Here is a 12,279-nt window from a genome sequence, read left to right as displayed (position 1 = left end):
CTGTACAGATGGGCCCAACAACATGCCGAATGGACCGATCAGGATTAGCATCACGCTTTCTTCACCGATGAGTGTCGCATATGCCTTCAGCCAGACAATCGTCGGAGACGTGTTTGGAGGCAACACAGTCAGGCTAACGCCTTAGACACACTGTCCAGAGAGTGGAGCAAGGTGGAGGTTCCCTGCAGTTTTGGGGTGGCATTATGTAGGGTCGACGTACGCCGCTGGTGGTCATGGAGGGCGCCGTAACTGCTGTACGACACGTGAATGCCATCCTCCCACCGATAGTACAACCATATCGACAGCATATTGGCGAGGCATTCGTCTTCATGGACGACAATTCGCGTCCCCCTCGTGCACATCTTGTGAATGACTTCTTTCAGGATAACGACATCGCATGACTAGAGTGGCCAGCATGTTCTCCAGACATGAATCCTGTCGAACATTCCTGGGATAGATTGAAAAGGGCTGTTTATGGATGACGTGCCCACCAACCACTCTGAGGGACCTACGTCGAATCGCCGTTGAGGAGTGGGACAATCTGGACCAACAGGCCTTGATGAACTTGTGGACAATATGTCACGACGAATACAGGCATGCACCAATGCAAGAGGATGTGCTGCTGGGTAAAAGAGGTACCGGTGTGTACAGCTATCTGGACCACGACCTCTGAAGGTCTCGCTGTGTGGTGGTATAACATGTAATGTGTGGTTTTCATGACCAATAAAAAGGATGCAAATGGTGTTTATATTGATATCTATTCCAATTTTCTGTACAGGTTCCGGAACTCTCGGAACCCAGGTGATTGGAAACTTTTTTTGATGAGTGTAGTTGGGTGCAAGAGAAACAATAGTGGCAAGTCTAGTGTTTGACCAGTATTGTTACGATCAAAGATAACATTTGTATCTATGTTTTAAAGACTTAGACAAAGCTTTTAAAGGGTTGCAACATTATAACCTAATACAACTTTTTAAAGGAACTCATGTAGATGAAAAGGACGTCCGACGTATCAAAAAATCATGTAGGAATCAGGCTGTGCAGGTGAAGTGAGATCATATGCCCAGTGTCATAAAAATTACGAAAAGAGTAAGAGAGGAATGAGCACATCCTCACTTTTATTCATCTTCTATTGGGATGTGATTTTTTTTTTATGAACCTTCGAAGTTGTGGAAATGTAAATGCAAGTAAACGTAAAGTGAATCAACATTATCTGATATGCTGACGATGCTGTCCTAATCTCTGGTAATGTACATGTCCTGCAACAACTGATCAACGTAGTAGAGGAAATTGAATAGATGGGGGTTAAAATATCACCACCAAAAAGATAAAATACATTATCATCTCAAGGAATTTGAATTTATTTCGAAACTGTAACATACTTTAAAGCACTCTTAGTAGAAAAAGACATCAAGTTAAAAGATCTGGTGTATACTGACTTTCGGACATCTGACAAGGAAGTAAAATGCGCACTGAACAAGCTCGGCAGGTGCTGTTAACATTTAAAAATTGTTCATATGTTTCAGTTTCGAAATGGACTTAAGATTAATGTTCATAAAATTTTGCATATGGTTCACATCTTTTTTTTTTTTTTTTTTTTTTTTTTTTTTTTTTTTTTTTACGGTGTAGAACATTAGGTGTTAAGAGCAAATGTCATGAACAAAATAAAAGCTTTCGAGGTGTATGTATGCTACACAGTACTTTAGAAACCGTGCACAATGAGAATGACAACTGAGTACGTCTATGAGCTTGTCAGCAGAGACCAAGAATTATCCACTATAGGTAAGAAGAGAGAGACTCTGTGTTTAGAACGGAATATTGCGAAAAGAAGAGTACCTATTCTCATATGTGATAACTGAAGGCAGAACAGGCATTGAAGAGGAAGTCTTGTCTATTAAACGACAGGCTATTCTCGGGACTACAGAATAATGAGTTACGGAGACACGCCGCAGCAAACCGAAATGCAATGGAAAATGTTGCCGGAAACTTGTAGTGCTGAAGGTGCCATAGAAGAAGAAGGTACTCTCCACGCTGCCTTATCTGTGAGAACTGAGCACTCCAAATCTGTATGTAATTAAGCAACCTGGAATGAGATACAGACACGAATTGCTCTCCATCGGCCATCCAAAAGGCCTCTTGCACACCTTTGCACTGGTGTTTGTTAGGAAAGGGATCGAGGTCCAATGCAGCTCTTGAACTATCTCCAGGACACTATATCATGTTGTTACCAAGTATGTACAAATGTCACTAACGACTGTGATTTATTGACGTTCTTTAATTTAACATTCTGGATACCGAATCTCTCATAAAAAATCACTGCCGAAGTGTATAAGGCACAGGACGACGAATATTTAACTTCTGGACACCAATAAATTAGAGTTGTATCGCACCTGCCTAAGGATTTTTAACGGTGTACAACCAGCAAATGATGTCAAGACGCATTCAATCTAGCTGTCTGTGCCAGCTTCTCTTTACTTACGCTCAATGCAAAAATTGTGCAGATAACACAAACGACTCGAAAAGATTTTAGTTTACACGTATAGCTCAGTACAGAACTTCTGTTGCAGTAGGTATACCCATCTATGTGCCGAGTTTAGCAGAGTGGTTATAGTTTCTGTGATTTTTCAGCTACGACTTGAACGAAAGGTGTAACTGTCTTAATCTCATATTTCAGCAAAGTAAGTGCTATAGAGAGGGTAATCATATTTCACAGTTCCTTTTACGATAGGCGCAATAACAAAGAACCGACCATTTGTAATTACATTGCCGTTCGCTTTTCAAGTACACTGACCTACCCAACAATAGAGTCTGCTCGTCAGCCTTACACGCTTTGGCATGGCGTGGTCCACTTGGAACTTGTACGTTAGCGTGCTTACTCATGGAGCAAGTTCGTTGGAGGAGTGCACACAAAGGCCATCGTGATGCGGCAGATTGCGAAATCTTGTAGTTGGCCCAGATACTGCACGCAGTTGTAACGGGAATCGCAGCACATTCAGGCTCCCCTGCCTGTGCCGAATGCTGGCGTGACTCATGGTGAAACCACACCTGCAACAACATACTTCTGTATGTGTTGTCCATTGGCCGTGAACTTTGCTATAAATCTATAAAATCAGTAACATTTAGCAAGTTACGTATGTATGTGGACAGTCACTACAATTGTTTATGTGGGCCTATAACCAGACAGATCAACCCTGTTTTCTTAGCTGCGCGAACAATATAAATACAATACATTCCGTCTACTATGGAAGTCAGTAATAAATCCATGAACTACCAGAGCCTCAGCACTGACACCCCTCCCCCCCCCCCCCACCACCACCATCCACACACACATGCAAATAAACACACAAAGATATGTTCGGAAAAAAACTAAAACAACAATCAAAGTCAAAGGGTTTACGGCCGCTTCATAGTGTATGAATCAGCAGTACATTCGCGAACTGTTCGATCAAATGAAAAACGGATAAAATGAAGAGTCGCCAAAGACAAAGTAATACCTTTTAACTCTCTGTACCAAAGAACTCAATATCTTTGAGCTTTTCATACGTAACCTACTTTCTAGTCGTCTGACTCCTATAAAAATTTCCTCTTTCTTCTCTGTTGTATGAAACCTCCCATGTCATTTCAATTATAACTCAGCCAGCCGCTGTGGCCAAACGGTTCTAGGCGCTTCAGTCCGAAACCGTGCTGCTGTTACGGTCGCAGGTTCGAATCCTGCCTCGGACATGGATGTGTGTGATGTCCGTAGGTTAGTTAAGTTTCAGTAGTTCTAAGTCTAGGGGACTGATGACCTCAGATGTTAAGTCCTATAGTCCTTAGAGCCATTTGAACCAATTATACCTCACATCTACCGCATAATCAAATAAGACCATGACAAGCGCAGAACATCTTCAAGCAGCTACCTAATTTGTACGATCCTATTTTCGTTAGTTTGCGGCCAGGCGCTGCAATGACCGGCACTAGTGTAAGATAATATTTTGCTTCACTGTTCCTCTTACAATTACATCATGTCCTTTTCCTTACTTCCTTTTTCCGGTAGCAAAGGCTACATGTTTGTCCCACAAATCGACGGTAGTAACTAAGCTATAGCTTTATTAATTTATAATGGTTCTAACAATAACACTACTTAGTTTGTGAAGTGATCTGAGATTCGTGTAGCAATTCCACCAGTAACCATACTTGTCAAATTACGCAGGCGCACTTTAGTGTCGTTAATGAAACAAATTTGGAAGAAGAAGTTATTGAATTCCACAAGCGTGGTGAGTCGGAGAACGACGAATCAACAGAAATACGCAAACTTTCATTACATTACATTAATACTTGTTCCATAGATCATGACTACGACATTTCGTAATGATGTAGAAGTGTCAATTTAACATGAGGTTTCTTTACACGATCTACTTCAGTTTTTTTCAATTAATTCATTAATTCATGGTAAGTAAATAGAAACACATATTGGCAATAGTTTAATGCCCGCTAACCTGTTTCAGTGGCTGATATTGTTCACTAAAATAGAATATTTACATTCAATATTGCGCAACTGTTGTCGAAATTACTGAACTACAAAGGAAGCTTGCAAAATGATAGTCTGAGCTCCACAAATAGTATTGCTATAAGCGGGATTGACAAAATCCTGTGAGTGGAGGCATAGGGGTAGAATGAGGAGCTGTGGAGGAATCATTGAATATTATGGATCACTGCTTGCCACTTGTAAATGTCATGTAAAATATCGACATGCCCTGTCAAGGCCAAAGGAAGCCATTTCACAAATTGTTAAACTTACAAGAGAGCTGAAACTTCCTGGCAGATTAAAACTGTGTGCCCGACCGAGACTCGAACTCGGGACCTTTGCAAAGGTCCCGAGTTCGAGTCTCGGTCGGGCACACAGTTTTAATCTGCCAGGAAGTTTCATATCAGCGCACACTCCGCTGCAGAGTGAAAATCTCATTCTGGTTACAGGAGAGCTGTCCTATCCGACGTCGGAATCTAGCCTGAAATTTTTCTCTCAGAAGGAATACACTGAAAGAAATGCTCTGCCGGAGTTTTAGCTTCTAAGGCACAGTGCAAGTTTTCTTTTTTTTCTTTTTTTTTTTGTAATGTTGAAGAAAAATGTCTCAAATCCTAAATGTTTTGAGCAACTTGCAATTCATATCGACAGCTAAGCCGTTGCAGATGCGATTTTCACACAAGTGACTAGAAAATCAAAGCAGTATGACGTTACATTACATTGGGACTTTCATTTGATAAAATGAAATATTTTATATAAATTCTTGTAACACAGTTCTTATGGTAAGTTTTGAATAACGTATATTTTACAAACAATGAAACAGCTCCTTTCTTGTTTCCTGCAGTTGTCACAAAACTGCGAAACGTCCATTGGATCACATAAACATTTTCTTCACATCAGTCACACTTCATAAAAGAAAAATTAATGCATTCTGGCACTTTACTGTAATTATTGGTTTTATTTAGACGCAATTGGGATGGACTAGAAATTGGTTGTGATAGTTCTGCATATAGTGCTGCGTACCAGGCATACTCGGTCAACTTCGTGAAACGTGGTGATGCAGACTGACAGTGGCTGACGTTTAACAATACTACCAGCAGTTATATTTGTCTAACAGTTTTCTGAAAACTACTTTTCACTGTGGAAACATTTCTGTATTAAGAGGCTGGATCACATTATTAGGTCTGAGGAGAATCATTTCGTGGTTCTCCTAAGGACAGACGTGTCGTTACGTCCAGGACAAGAGTCCAACAAAAGCAATGAATTAATTCTGCAACCAGTAAGATATTTCAGCTGTAATATTGAAAATTATTCTCTTTCATTTTTCCAGATTGTGCTAAGTCGATTACTAGAGTTTTTCAACTTATCAGTCCTTTTTTTTTTTTTTTTTACTGTTGGTTTTAATTTGCCTTGAGGTTCCTGAAGACAGATGTAAAGCTGCTGGCATAATTGTATACGAATGTGTCACAGCATTCCTCGAATGTACAAGAGACTGACACCTTTTTTCCCTCGAAATGATAAAGTGCGGTTTGCACATAGATCCAGCACAGAACCTGACTGACTATCTCTACAGACAGCATTTTCAGGCATAACAAGAATCACCTAGAATTTCACTACAGTATTACCTCTTAATGTCGTCTCTAACGTTTAGTTTAAGTAAAATTCGTAATTTTGCGACTTCCTTTTCAGTATAATTTCCTGAATCTATGTAACCAGAAGGCTCAGTCTCATAGATCTCCCTCAGACGGTGCATTATCACGAGCTGTCCTAAATCTAAAACTTTTTGTTCCCGACTTTTGCGATTTTCATTTTGGAGCAGATTTCGTACTTCGTGTAGATCTTTCTTCCATTTATACAATTTACATTCAGATTCTTCGAACGAAACCTGGCATTGCACACTTCTTAATTTCAAGCTCTTTTTCTCTCTTCGTTTAACAAAAATATTTATAACCTTTTCTTTGTCACTGAAAGCTATTATTCTACATGTTTTCTTTGGGACTGGAAGGCACCGTCTTTTTATACTGGACTTTAAATAGCACCAACAGTTATCGTTCGAACTACAGTTACGGCAATCAGAGTTATTTCCTGTTCCTTCTAGTATTCTCACAATTTCTATCGAAATATCAACATTATTCAATGAATTTCCAAGAAATTAATAAGTGACACATATATAGTTCTTCAGGAGAAGTGATTTCGATTACATACTCGATTCTTTGTCTTTCATCTTCACAACATTTAAAACATTATCGTATTCCACTATACTGTGAAACTCTGGAACCTGCACAAGAATATTAATTGACTTGCGAATTGTAGTGGATAGTAACTGTGAACAATTGTGACAGAGCAACTATCAACGAAAACTGAAATCCGCTTCAAAAAATAACGATGGCGTCGTGCCATGTTATCTGTTTACTGATGTGTCGTCAACCACGGATGTGCGCCTGCCGTGTTGCTCATGCACTGTCTGCTACAACTACGGTAGGTGTACTTTTCTCCAGCCACCTGGGTAGTTCAGAATTTTGCAATTTTCAACATTTTTCAAAAAAATATTTGCAGTGTGTCTTTTTTCTGGGGGTCATCAGTCTTCTCACTGATTTGATACAGCCCGCTACGAATTTATCTCCTGTCCAACCTCTTCATCTCAGAGTAGCACTTGCAAAATAAGTCCTAAATTATTTGCTCGATGTATTCCAATCTCTGTCTTGCTCTTCAGTTTTTGCGCTCTACAGCTCCCTCTAGTACCATGCAAGTGATTCCCTGATATCTTAATAGATGTCCTATCATACTGTCCTTATTGGTGTTTTCCACATCTTCATTTCCTCTACGATTCTGCGCAGAACTTCCCTCATACCTTACCTCATCAGTCCACCTAATTTTCAACATTCATCTGTAGCACCACCTCTCAAATACTTCGATTCTCTTTTGTTACAGTTTTTCCACAACCCATTTTGAACTACCATACAATGCTGTGCTCCAGACGTACATTCTGAGGGATTTCTTCCTCAAATTAAGGTATATATTTGATACTAGTAGACTTCTCTTGGCCAAGAATGCTCTTTTTGCCAGTGCTAGTCTGCTTCTGATGACCTCCTTGCTTCGTTTGTCACTGGTTATTTTGCTGCCTAGGTGGCAGAATTCCTTAACTTCGTCTACTTCGTGACCAAAAATCCTGATGTTAAGTTCATCGCTGTTCTCATTTCTGCTACTCTTCATTACTTTCGTCTTTCTTCGATTTACTCTCAATCCATATTCCGTACTCATTAGATTGTTCATTCCATTCAGCAGCTCATGTAATTCTTCTTCGCTTTCTCTCAGGATAGCAATGTCATCAGCGAATCGTGCCACTGATATCCATTAACCTTGAAGTTTAATTTTATTCATGAACCTTTCTTTTATTTCCATTACTGCTTCTTCGATATACAGGTTGAAGAGTAGGGGGAAAGACTACATCCTTCTCCTACACACATTTTACTTTGAGCGCTTCGTTCTTAGACATCCATTCTTATTACTTCATCTTGGCTCTTGTACATATTGTATATTACACGTCTCTCCCAATAGCTTACTCCTATTTTTCTCAGAATTTCGAACGTCTGTCAGTATTTTACATTACCGAACGACTTTTCCAAGTCGACAAATTCTATGAACTTGTCTTGATTTTTCTTTAGTCTTGCTTCGATTATCAGCCGCAACGTCAGAATTGTCTCTTTGGTGCCTTTACCTTTTCTAAAGCCAAAGTGATAATCATCTAGCACAAATTCAATTTTCTTTTCCATTCTTCTGTATACTATTCTTGTCAGCAACTTGGATGCGTGAGCTGTTAAGGTGATTTTGCGATAGTTCTCGCACTTGTCAGCTCTTGCAGTCTGCGGAATTGTGTGGATGATGTTTTTCCGAAAGTCGTACCATACACCATCGTGAATAATCGTTTTGTTGCCATTTTCCTTAATGAGTTTAGAAATTCTGATGGAGTCTCGTCTATAGCTTCTGCCTTTTCGATCTTAAGTCCACCAAAGATCTTTCAAATTCTGATTCTAATACCGGATCCCCTATCTCTTCCAAATCGACTCCTGTTTCTTCTCCTATCACATCAGACAATTCTTTCCTCTCATAGAGGCCTTCAGTATACTCTTTCCACCTATCCGCTCACTCCTCTGCATTTAACAGTGGAATTCCCTATGCACTTTTAATGTTACCACCTTTGCTTTTAATTTCACCGAAGTTTATTTCAACTTTCCTATATGCTGAGTCAGTTCTTCAGACAATCATTTCTTTTTCGATTTCTTCACATTTTTCATGCAGCCACTTCCTATTTATTTCATTCCTCAGCGACTTGTATTTCTGTATTCCTGAGTTTCTCGTATCGTTTTTGTACTTCCTTCTTTCATCGATCAACTGAAGTATTTCTTCTGTTACCCATTGTTTCTTCGCAATTACTTTCCTTGTACCTATGTTTTTCTTTACAACTTCCGTGACTGCCCTTTTTAGAGACGTCCATTCCTATTCAACTGCACTTCCTACTGAGCTATTCCTTATTGCTGTTTCTGTAGCCTTATAGAACTTTAAGCGTATCTGGTCGTCCCTTAGTACTTCTGTGTCCCACTTCTTTTCGTATTGATTCTTCCTGGCTAATCTCTTAAACTTCAGCCTACTCGTCATCACTACTATATTGTGATCTGAGTCTATATCTGCTACTGGGTAGACCTTACAATCCAGTATTTGATTTTGGGATCTCTGTCTGACCATGATGTAATCTAACCGAAATCTTCCCATGTCACCTGGTCTTTTCCAAGTATACTTTCTCATCTTGTAAATCTTGAACTGAGTATCCACTATTACCAGCTGAAATTTACTACAGAACTGTCTTTCTCCTCTCTCATTCTTTGTCCCAAGTCCATATTCTCATTCGACCTTTTTTTCTACTCCTCCCCCTACAACTGCATTCCAGTCCCCCATGATTATTAGATTTCCATCTCCCTTTATGTACTGTGTTTCCCTTTCAATATCCTCATATACTTTCCCTAACTCTTCATCTTCACCTTGTGACGTCGGCACGTATACCTTATCTATCATTGTCGGCGTTGGCTTACTGTCGATTCTGATAACAACAGCCTTATTACTTGAACTGTTGACAGAAACACACTCTCTGCCCTACCTTCCTATTCATAACGAATCCTTCAACTGTTATACCGTTTTCTGCTGTTGCTGATATTACATTACACTCATTTGACCAGGAATCCTTGTCTTCTTTCCGTTTCACTTCACTGAGCCCTGCTATATCCAGATTGGGCTTTTGCATTTCCCTTTTCAGATTTTCTAGCTTCCCTGCCACGTTCAAGCTTTCGTTGGTTATTCGTGCTTTTTCTCATGGTCACCTTCCTTTTGACAGTCCCTTCCCGGAGATCCGAATGCGTCTTAGCAGCTAAAATACTGACACTGTGTTTCTTTTGCTGCATTCTTCCTGTATAAAAAATGTCAAGACATGTCGGATTGGATCATTCCCTTGTTAGATAGCATCGAATATTTGCCTTTCGTGAATGAAGCTGGTCGTTCATTAAAAAGGTTCCTGGCTTAGAAATAATGCTGCTAGAATGATATATGTACAAAATATGTTTAATGATGAGGACAAAGGCTAGAGAAACTCTGCAGTGGGTCACCAAATGCGTTGTGTCGCATGAAATTACAGTCATCAAAATAGTATGGCAGTGATGCACTGCAGCACATGTTTCCAGAGCTGTCGCATCACTTGGAGTTCTGCTGTAGGTGTTGTAACGTGACACTTACGCTTATTCTTTAATATAGTTGATAACATACTAATTTATGCATTAAGGCTATAAGGGGCAGCCATCTGAAAACGAGACAAATGGAAGAAAAGTAAGTAAATTGTTTATCATTTCTAAAGTAATCGCCGCAACAGTTCCAACATGTATCTCACTCTGATACAAGTCGGTCAGCGCTTTCACGGGAAAATGTTTGTTGTTGCCTGTGGAATCATGATTGTACCCAGACATGCACTTCTTACGTCCGAAGCAAATCGGCGGCCACGAAAGTCTTTCTCTGGGACTCCAAAAACATGGATATCGCATGGGGAGAGGTCGGAATCGTATGCAGAAGGTGTAAGTGCTTCCTAGTGAAACTTCTGCAATATAGTCACCCAACCTTGGCATCATATGGGTGTGCTTGTGTGCGATTTCCATATTTTTACTTCTTTTTCATCTGTTTCGTTTTCATTTGACTCTCACTTATGTTTATCTACAAGTACTTTGGTAAGACTGACATACATCTGTATTCCTTTTTTCGTGTTCAGCAAGAAACACAAATGGTTACGCTAAGCCCAGTTCCTACGGAACGTATAACAGCCGACAACTTGTTGTCCAAAGTTCAGTAAAATGAACCCGTAGCTAAAACAACAATTTTTTTATTCAAGTCAGAAGCGTCAAATTAGAAATTACACTACTGCTCATTTACATGTCAACACCAGCAATGATAAGCAAATACGATTTTTTTGTATTGTGTGAATAGAGTATAATAGGAAGAATATGTTATTAAATGTTTAGGTGATTTGCAGGCCTACAGGATAAAAAATTTACTACACCGTGCAGCCATCTCTGGCAGCCAGAGTGGCTCTAAACCGGCTGTGCTTCGCGTCCGACGGCCGGTGTGGCCGAGCGGTTCTCGGCGCTTCAGTCTGGAACCGCGCAACCGCTACGGTCGCAGGTTCGAATGCTGCCTCGGGCATGGATGTGTGTGATGTCCTTAGGTTACTTAGGTTTAAGTAGTTCTAAGTTCTAGGGGACAGATGACGTCAGATGTTAAGTCCCATAGTGCTCAGAGCCATTTGAAGCAGCTTCGTGTCCAATTAAGCTTGGAAGACAATTACGGGTATGCCATTTTATGCTGCTTCAAGTTCATCAATCATAAAGGGTGGTGAATTACGACATGCAGTGTCTTAACATCCAATGATTAGAAGGATTCCATAGCTGGGAGATCTCGACTGCAGAACGTGCTAGTCGGGGTAACAGCCGAATTCATTATGTATTGAGGGAGGTCAAGTCAGCAAGGACAACATGCAGTTGAGCATTACCTTGTTGAAAAATAACATCACAGAAACCCCCAAGACAGCGCACAGCCAATGGTCTTGGTACGTCATAAATGTAACGGGTGCTGTCCAGGTTACCGACTATGCGAAACAGCGGTGTTCGTGTTGTGAATTCAGTGGCACCCCGCACCACCACTCCAGATGCTTGAGCAATATGACTATGAAGAAAGCAGTTAGCCAACATTAGTTCTCGTCGGTGTCTCGACACTCTGATAATCATGAAGTTGTATGCGGGACAGGGACTCTTCTGGAAAGACGACGTGGTGCCAGTCCTGTGTCCAGCCTTTTGGTTTAGCACACCATTGAACAGAATGCCTCTCACTGATGCCGCGACGAGGGAAGCTGCAACAAAGATCGCCGTACTGTCAGACCATATTGATCCCGACCTCGTTGCTTCCTCCGTGTGGATGTATTGCTGCAAACAAGCCCATTTCATGTCTCAAGGGACATGAGGTGGCTGTATGATCCTGTGCAGCTGAGCCAAAAATATGCTTGTCCTCTCGGGCGCTAGTCAAGTGGGAGTGTTGAGATCTTTCATGGAGTTCAGTCTGGCATTCTCGAACCTACTCAAACTGGTGGCATTATGTGCATTTCATGAAACTGCTTCAGCATCATGATCAGCCTCATCTTAATGCAGCTGTTAGACGTGTTAATATAGAGGTGGAGAGGGCACTGATGGCAG

Source organism: Schistocerca nitens, chromosome 4, assembly GCF_023898315.1.
Source record: "Schistocerca nitens isolate TAMUIC-IGC-003100 chromosome 4, iqSchNite1.1, whole genome shotgun sequence".
Lineage (NCBI taxonomy): Eukaryota > Metazoa > Arthropoda > Insecta > Orthoptera > Acrididae > Schistocerca > Schistocerca nitens.
The sequence above is the reverse complement of the archived record's forward strand: the minus strand, read 5'-3'. Positions refer to the sequence as shown.